Raw genomic sequence first — 8,481 nt, 5'->3', positions numbered from 1 at the left:
CACAATATTAAATTCCATCTGTTTCGTTCACTTTACAGTATATAAACCAAGCATAAATGCAGATATGAGCATATAACTGTGTCTAAAAACTGTCGAAATAGTGCCATAAATTTTCAAGCCTCTAAATGCCGAATATGTCGACCCCAGTGGCTACGGCCGACTTTTTACTAAAAATATCTGTCAATCTGTGTGATATTAAATATTAATAAAATTTCGAAAGAATATATTCCCGAAAATAATGTGTCCTAAAGTTAAAAATTTTTAAAATCGAATCAATACTGTAGTTTGGTGACCAAAATATCTGAAAGCGCCCAAGTTTTGAATTATCTCAATAAATTTACGCGGAAATATGTACTTGGACAACATATTAGTCAACATCTTGGCTGGCTTGAGCATACTTTAGTCCCCAAATATGAAATAAAACGATATATGCTATTATTTAGTATAGAGTTTTGCCAAACCTGAAAATATTCCCCGTATTGAATCTTTGAAAATTGCGTGACTATAAAATGTTCGGTTACACGCGAACTTACAAATAATTGACAACTGGCGGATTTTAAACCGCATGTTCAAAAACTTAATCATGATAGTCAACTAATTTCAAAAGAATCATTTTCTCATTAATAAGATCGATAAAAATGTGTTTGAAGGAGTTGTTTCTGTCTTTCTATTAACTGTCAAGGCCTGTTATGCCTATATTCCTTTACTCAGGTATAATCTGAGCAAATGTTTTTGACTCAAAGTGCTGCTTTAAAAGCTGATATATATGACCTTATTGATTTTCAAAATCATACAAAAGAAATTTGTTCCATCGAACACCAACAAGAAAGCAAATTTAATACAGATGTGATGAGACCAGAAAACACAACGGCATATTTGACTTATTCTTCAAAACACTGAAGTAGTAAGTGGGAAGATAGCTAACACAATTTATAAAGCATTAGAAATACTCCTGTATAGTGGGGACCCCCAACTTTTTTTACCCCTGCCTCCTGCTTTTGTCTCGGCGGTACCGGTTAGGCAACATGGTAATATGGCCAGGCACTTTGGTAATTTTGTGAGGTTTGTGCAGCAACTAACTGGAAAGAGGAAAGGCTATAGACTTAATTTTAAAGTAAATAATTTATCTACCTGAATAACCATCATGGCTACGAGCAAGAATAGTATCCCTTTCTGTATCATTATTCAGACGGTTTTAAAAAACGGTGATAAACTGGTACTGACAAATAGGTCACGTATTCAGCATTTTATATATATTTCCGTAGTTCAAATTTTATAGAAGTTTTTATGGTAGATTTCATAATTTTTACCGTTAAAATGAAATTTGTTCCATCACAGTAAGTCACTAATGAAAACTTTAACCCTTTATCGCACGGGAGTGGACATTTCTGCACCGCTCTTCAAATTTGAGTATATACTTTTCGACTGACCTGAGGAGATACAACTTGAAGAGAGAGTCTTGAAAATAAAATTACTTCGAAATCATTAAACTACATTCTGATGAAGGCTGTGGTATGAAAGTAGTGCAAAACGGTAACAATTTATTGTGGTCGACGAAGAGCAATGAGAGCTATGACCATCTAACTGCCTTTAAGGAATATACATTAAAAATTATAATAATTTTCCTTGAAGTTATTGTAGATTCATTACGTCTTCTAAGCCATTCTTTTGAACTGAGTACATTTAATTATATGTGCCGTATGAGTAGGCTGACTTCTCGTGGGTTTTTAACAACAACTCTTATTTTCTTTCTCAATATTTTATGAGAGTTAAAGTAAGGTAGAATGTAGAGCACATGTACATATAATTATACGTTTAGTAAACTTAACTACGAAGTACATCAAGACTCTTGTCAAATGATCCGTTCATAATGAATTTATAGCGCTTGCTTATTGCAAGATCGTCATAACTCGATAAATGAATTTAAAATAATTATGCAGGAATGACCGTTAACTAAAGCTTTATATTGCGTCAAAGTTTCATGTTTCTATTACTAATAGTTTCGGCGTGAGGAATGTATATATGTGTCGTTATTATTTCGTAAAAAGTGAGCAAAACCAGAAAACTTTAAAACGTTTTTCTTGAAAGATCAAAATTCTGAGTTATGACAGTCTTGCCGTAAGCAAAATATATGAACCCAGTACTGGCGGAGGAAGGGTATATAAATGTGTATCTAATTGCAAGATTTTTACCCTTCTTCTTTTGCTACTTCGGAATATTATGGGGCAAATGGTGGCTCAAACTACGAGTTTAAAGCAGAATTTTTAGAAATTTTCGGCCATTAAAAAAGTTTCTCATGAAAATTTCGTTAGTTAGCTGCATGTAGTAGCGTTAGAAACTGCAGATCCTCACTTTTTTTTAACTTGAAAATTAGGACGATATGCTAGGTTCGGTCTCTAGCGAAGTTAATAACTGCAAGGATTCTGCCATTTCATTTCTTATTAGAAACAGTAACCGAAATTAGCGCACTCATAAGCTATATTTCGACATCGATCATATCTGTTAGACCGTCTATGCCTTTTGTTACGGTATGATGGATTTTCATGTGTTAGCAAAATGTGTGAGAACTATCTCTGTGCTTTAGAACCCTAATATAACTAGCTTCAAGGGATTCCCAAGTGTACTTTAAGCCAAAAAATAAACTGCATTACATGCAAGAGAGAGGCATTAAATTAACTCAAAACCATTCAAAAAATCAATCTCTTCTATTTCAACCCTTTGTTGGCACCTGGAGATCTGGAGCCTCGTGTCGGTCGCCCTTTATAAGATTCCAGAATTTCTATATTGGATTACTTCTCTCTCAAAGAAGCTGATCATTTCAAATGAAATCAGGTCCTTGCATGGAAAAGTTTTATTTGATAAGATATCTTCACAAAATTTGGCACAGACTATTTTCCAAGACAATATTACAATCTCCGAGCAAATTTACAAGATTGGATCCCTATAGCGTATAGCTGTCATTCCAACTGACCGATCACAAACAAGATAGAAAAATATTTTCTTGTTGTTTTTACTCAACCAGATCGTAGCTCAACAAACAAAGCTAATAGTATTTTAAATTGGCCAATAAGTCTATTTTGCATTTATTACGACGGCCCATACAGTGCCGTCGTTTTAGATAATTTTGTAACTGTATAAAACGGTGTTGAAACGATACTGACAAATAGATCACTTATTCAGCATTTTATATATTTAATATATTTTTTTATAGTTTACAACTCGTAGAATTGGTATGTTAAAATTAATAATGTTAACCGTGAAAATAAAATTATTTTCATCATGGTATTACATTAATGCAAACGTTAACCCTTTAACGCACGGGAGTTGACATATCTGCACCGCACTTTATATTTACATAAAAATCGCATGTATTTTTTAACTGACCTGACCATCTAACTAGCTTTAAGAGATATATAAAGTGCAGTAATTTTCCAGAAAGTTGTTATAGAATCATTGCATCTTCTAATGGATGTCTTTGTAGCGACTTTTTTTTTAATCGTTTGCTTACATGGTCATATGGTCATAACTCGGAACATGCCTTCTTTGAGTTTATTATGCAGGAAGAATTAATAACTAAAGCTTTATGTTAAATTGTATTAAAGTTTCTTCCATTTCTAGTAGTTTCTGAGTAAGGAATGTATATGCACAGGTTGATTTAAAAGTTTCTGCGCTCGAAAAGAAAAAATACTGTTTTTGGTACGAAATATATTTTTAATACACTATAATCTCCCTTAACTTCATTGCACTTATGCCAAGGATCCTCCAACAATTTTATGCCATCCCTATAATGACTTTCCAGAAGCTATGCAATATACCCGTCTTTTTGTTTCAATTTAGGACCAAATCTCATCCATAGTTATAAACCGACGCAAGAAATCGGTTTTATTCTGCTTAAAACTCTCCAAATTATGCTGAGAAATTTGTTTGCGAACCAGTTTTTGTTGAATTGTTAACGTGTGCGGCACTAACTTTCCAAACAGCTTTTTCATATGCTTAAGGAATTAACAATTTCACGCTTAGTCAAACTTGGACATTCACTAACAATACTATGAACTTGCGCAATGATTGCGGTTTTTGGTCGTCCTACGCGTGGATCGTCTTCAAGCCTAGTACGATCACGTTTAAATTCAACAGCCCAAAATTCAACGGTGCGTTTTGAAGGTGAGGACTACTTATACACTTCTAACAATGGTTCATAAATTTCCTTTGCTTTTAAATCTTTCAAAACAAAGAATCTAATCACTGTGCGATATTCAATTTGTTCCATATTAAAAAAAATACTCTGACACGTCAACTTCAAATGGATAATCAACAAAGTATTAATTGACAGAATGACTTTTAACTTTGCATGTGTTCATACGATAGATTTACCAAATTGAAAAAACAATTGGAGCTAGTAGTGCTATTTTTTGGTGAGAACAATAAATTTTTCAACAAAAATGTAAATGTGAAAAGATAATTTTGTTGTCATTCTGGGTCAAATTTGAGTATTTCTACAATTTCCAATTTTCATTTGCGTTTGCTTTGAAGAATGTTAATCCGAATTGAGTTCAGTCCGAGTACACGAATTTCAAATTTCACGAGCTAGAAATTCGATCTATCGAATCAAACCAGTACAAACAATAATAATGCAATTCAAAATTATTTTATTTTAGTCAACATACTAATTAGCAAGACTGTACATATATATGATATAATGGCATATTGCCAGTGATGAGGTTAATTAATATGCAAGTGTAACAAGAAGGTGTCTAGCGAATTAAGGCGAAAGTTGAAGTGCGCTCTATATTAAAACTGAGAGCGTATACATACATATATATTTACATACGATAGAGCTAATTAAAACGACCAACGGCGATAAAGTCGTTCGCTGGCACAGAGTCGAGAACGTAATAAACTCACGATTGCGGCACACAGACGTTATTATATACAGGCTTATGTATGTTTCTAATAAATATATATATGCTGTTTGCATTCGATAATTTGTCAAACAGGTGCGCACAACAAACACCAACAACAGCGACAATGGCAAACCCGACAAAAGTTAATAATGCAAATATGATAATGTTGCCACAGTTATGTATGCGTTCGTGCCATGTCAGCGTGGAGCTGGAGTTTAGAAACTGCAGTTTCAGCTGCAGCAATTGTGGTCGCACAAATTTCCAATTTTAATTTCGCAAAGTTAAATGATTTCCGTGGCCGACGTAGCGAAATGAACCGCCATTGCGCGTCCATGAAGCCGAGCCAGTTCCTCCCCAACACACCACAACTCACCACACCACATTCATTACAATTTAGCGCAATTTGGGACGCATTCGTGGTGTTAGCCGGCGGAGGGTCAATGGCGGTGGCTGACGGCCGTAAAGCACCGCATTCTATGAATTGTGCACTCGTGAAACGAAGCCACCGTCGCCGTCGCCGAGCGTGTAATGCTAATGAGCTCAATGCGAGCGAATGTCGCTAAATGTCAAAAGTGAAATTGTGAAAATGCCAAATGTCAGCGTGAATGATATGGTACCACCGAAATGTGTGTTGAGCGATAAATATTTCAAAAATGCGAGCAACGCCGCACACAGTGAAGTGGCTGCGCCGGCAGCGTCAATAGGAGTAAATAAAAATTCTTATCTCTTCACATTTGCGCGTACCACATTTCGTACTTACCGTTATTGTACTTTTTATACTCTCGCAACATGTTGCTACAGAGTATAATAGCTTTGTTCGCCTAACGGTTGTTTGTATCAGCTAAAACCAAACGGGACAGGTTTAGGGTTATGTATACAAGTATATAAATGTTCAGTATAACAAGACGAGTTGAATTCCGAATGCCTGTCTGTACGTCCGTCTGTCCCTCTAACTGTCCAAACGATAACTTGAGTGAAAATTGAGATATCCTGATGAAACTTGCTTTATATGTTCCTTGACATGGATATGTTCCTAATCGGATCACTTCCACGCTCACAAAACGCCAATAAACGAAAACCTATAAAGTACAATAATTCTATACAAGGGATGATTGAAACAAAGAACACCTGTTGGCTAAAATTTTTCCAAAAGTGAGCGTAGCCTCGTCCCCAAAATGGTTTAATGTACATATCTTCCAAGCCGCTGAAGCTAACTCAACCAAAGCACTTCTTCATACAAATTTGGTGTGAGAGGTTACAAAATCATTGCTATTAAACACTGTGAAATTGGACGAAACCGGACAACAACCAATCTTATTTTCCATATAAATAAAAAACTTAAAATTCCATCTGATTCTTCCACTTTCAGTATACTAATCAAACACCAATGAATAAATCGGGATAAAACTTTGAACAAGTAATGCCCATAAGGTATGTATGTAATCTTATGCCCAAGACTTGTCGAAATCGGGGTATGACTTTTCAAGCGGCCAGACACCAGATATCTGAACCTCAGTGCATTTGGTTGATTTTTTACCTAACATATCGAACAATCTGTGAGTTTTAGTATTGAAATTCGGGCAGAATATTTTTGTGATGACTACAAACCGGACAACAACCAATCTTATTTTCCATATAAATAAAAAACTTAAAATTCCATCTGATTCTTCCACTTTCAGTATACTAATCAAACACCAATGAATAAATCGGGATAAAACTTTGAACAAGTAATGCCCATAAGGTATGTATGTAATCTTATGCCCAAGACTTGTCGAAATCGGGGTATGACTTTTCAAGCGGCCAGACACCAGATATCTGAACCTCAGTGCATTTGGTTGATTTTTTACCTAACATATCGAACAATCTGTGAGTTTTAGTATTGAAATTCGGGCAGAATATTTTTGTGATGACTACATGCCCTTGTGCCAAAAATTTTAAAATTCGGATCAATACCTACCTTAGCCTCCACATACCTAATATAAATATTTTCGAACTTCCACTTGACTTCTATTGGTCAATATGTAAGAAATCTTAATGAAATTCAGAAATAGTTTATTTCTATTAACTGTGTATATTCTTGCCTGTGATTGTTAATAGTGAATGCAAGACTTCCTACTTTTAATTGAAATATATACGAAAATCCCATATTTCACTTTACCTTTCGAGAGTATAAAATGTTCGATTACACCCGAGCTTAGACCTTCCTTACTTGTTTTATTTTCATTTAAGTATAATTGGAAACTACAGTTAATTCCTTTCATTTGCGCAAATATTTTTGGAGCACATAAGTATGGTATGATTTTTGCAGACAGTTTTTTTAATTCTCACGTAGGCGAGTAGCAAAAGAACTCTCACTTAAACAACAAGCTCAACTAGTTTCTACAGACGAGTTCATCACGTAAAAGACCAGATAATGGGATGTGACCTATAAGTAGATCTTTGAAATTTAGGGTTTAATTCAACGAGCTTTACTTTAAGTTAATATTTGGGTTTTCCTACTTCAAGCTGGGCAGGTAGCCATTAAGGAAGCGGCAGATCAAAAACTCACGAAAATTTTAATGTTGGCGATCTTGTTTTATGACAACCAAATATTCAAATGAATAATGTTAAACCTATAAGAACTAATGATAAACCTAATGAGCTTATCATTAGAGACAGACTCGAAATCATTGCATCAACTAGTGAAATCTTTTGAGTACCTATAACTACATGCTCTCTTCTTTTTGGTCTTCTTTTAGACAGACAAGCTAACTTAGTCTAACATTAGTACTTGTATGGTTATGACGGCTTTCTTGTCTTCCCTCAACAAATTGATTGAAGTTGACGAAGTACTCGAGATTATTGGTCGCTATCTTATTAGGATTCATTCACCATAGACAGGACTATAAGGTGTATGCATAAAAACCTCCTAACCAAGCTCCCGGAGCTTGTGGTGAGTCACTGTAAAGGTTGCAAAATTTTTGATTCAAAAATTCTGGATTAAAATTTTTTATTTCATTTCCATTTTTTGAAAAACTGTTGTGCAGTTTTCTTAGTACAATAACTTATCTTTCTAATGCACGATATCACTTCTACATGGCGAGATACAAATTACTAAAGCTATCTGTTCGAAAAATAATGGATTTCTGTTTAATATTTTTTAAACAACAGTGTTAAAATAAAAATAAATGTATAATAAGTGAATTTGAAAAGTTTTCTTTGACTCCATTACACCTTCCACTTTCCAAGGCATTTAGTACAACAACCAGCTAAAATTCATTGCGAGCGAAATCTTTTGAACGCAACAAATTTTTATTCTCACCCATCTCATGCCATCAATGCTGACACGTATTCACGAATGCATCCGTTTTGTCCGAATAATGTCAGAGGAAATGACTCTGCACTCGAAAACTTTAGCAAAAACAAAAAACAAGTAACAACAACAAACAAAAACATATCAGGACGCACATCAACTGGAAGTGCATTAAGATGCCAAGCAGTGACTAACATGCATTCAAACATTATCCATAGCAGAGCATATATGTATATATACATACATGTGATAAATATGTATATGCACACATACATGCGAGCATTTTGA

The 8,481-nt window shown here is 34.6% G+C and overlaps 1 long non-coding RNA gene across 1 annotated transcript; it reads right to left on the bottom strand.

Moving 5' to 3' along the window:
- Positions 1 to 802: 802 nt before the first annotated feature.
- Positions 803 to 1,218, bottom strand: LOC138856000 (uncharacterized). Its single transcript, XR_011395146.1, has 2 exons — positions 1,132 to 1,218; positions 803 to 1,079 (listed from the first exon to the last, which is right to left on the bottom strand). It is a non-coding gene; the product is annotated as an uncharacterized lncRNA (long non-coding RNA).
- Between the last annotated feature and the right edge of the window lie 7,263 nt (positions 1,219 to 8,481).

Source organism: Bactrocera oleae, chromosome 3 (genome assembly GCF_042242935.1).
Source record: "Bactrocera oleae isolate idBacOlea1 chromosome 3, idBacOlea1, whole genome shotgun sequence".
NCBI lineage: Eukaryota > Metazoa > Arthropoda > Insecta > Diptera > Tephritidae > Bactrocera > Bactrocera oleae.
Note: the sequence above shows the minus strand (reverse complement) of the source record. Positions and strands in the feature narration are given on the sequence as shown.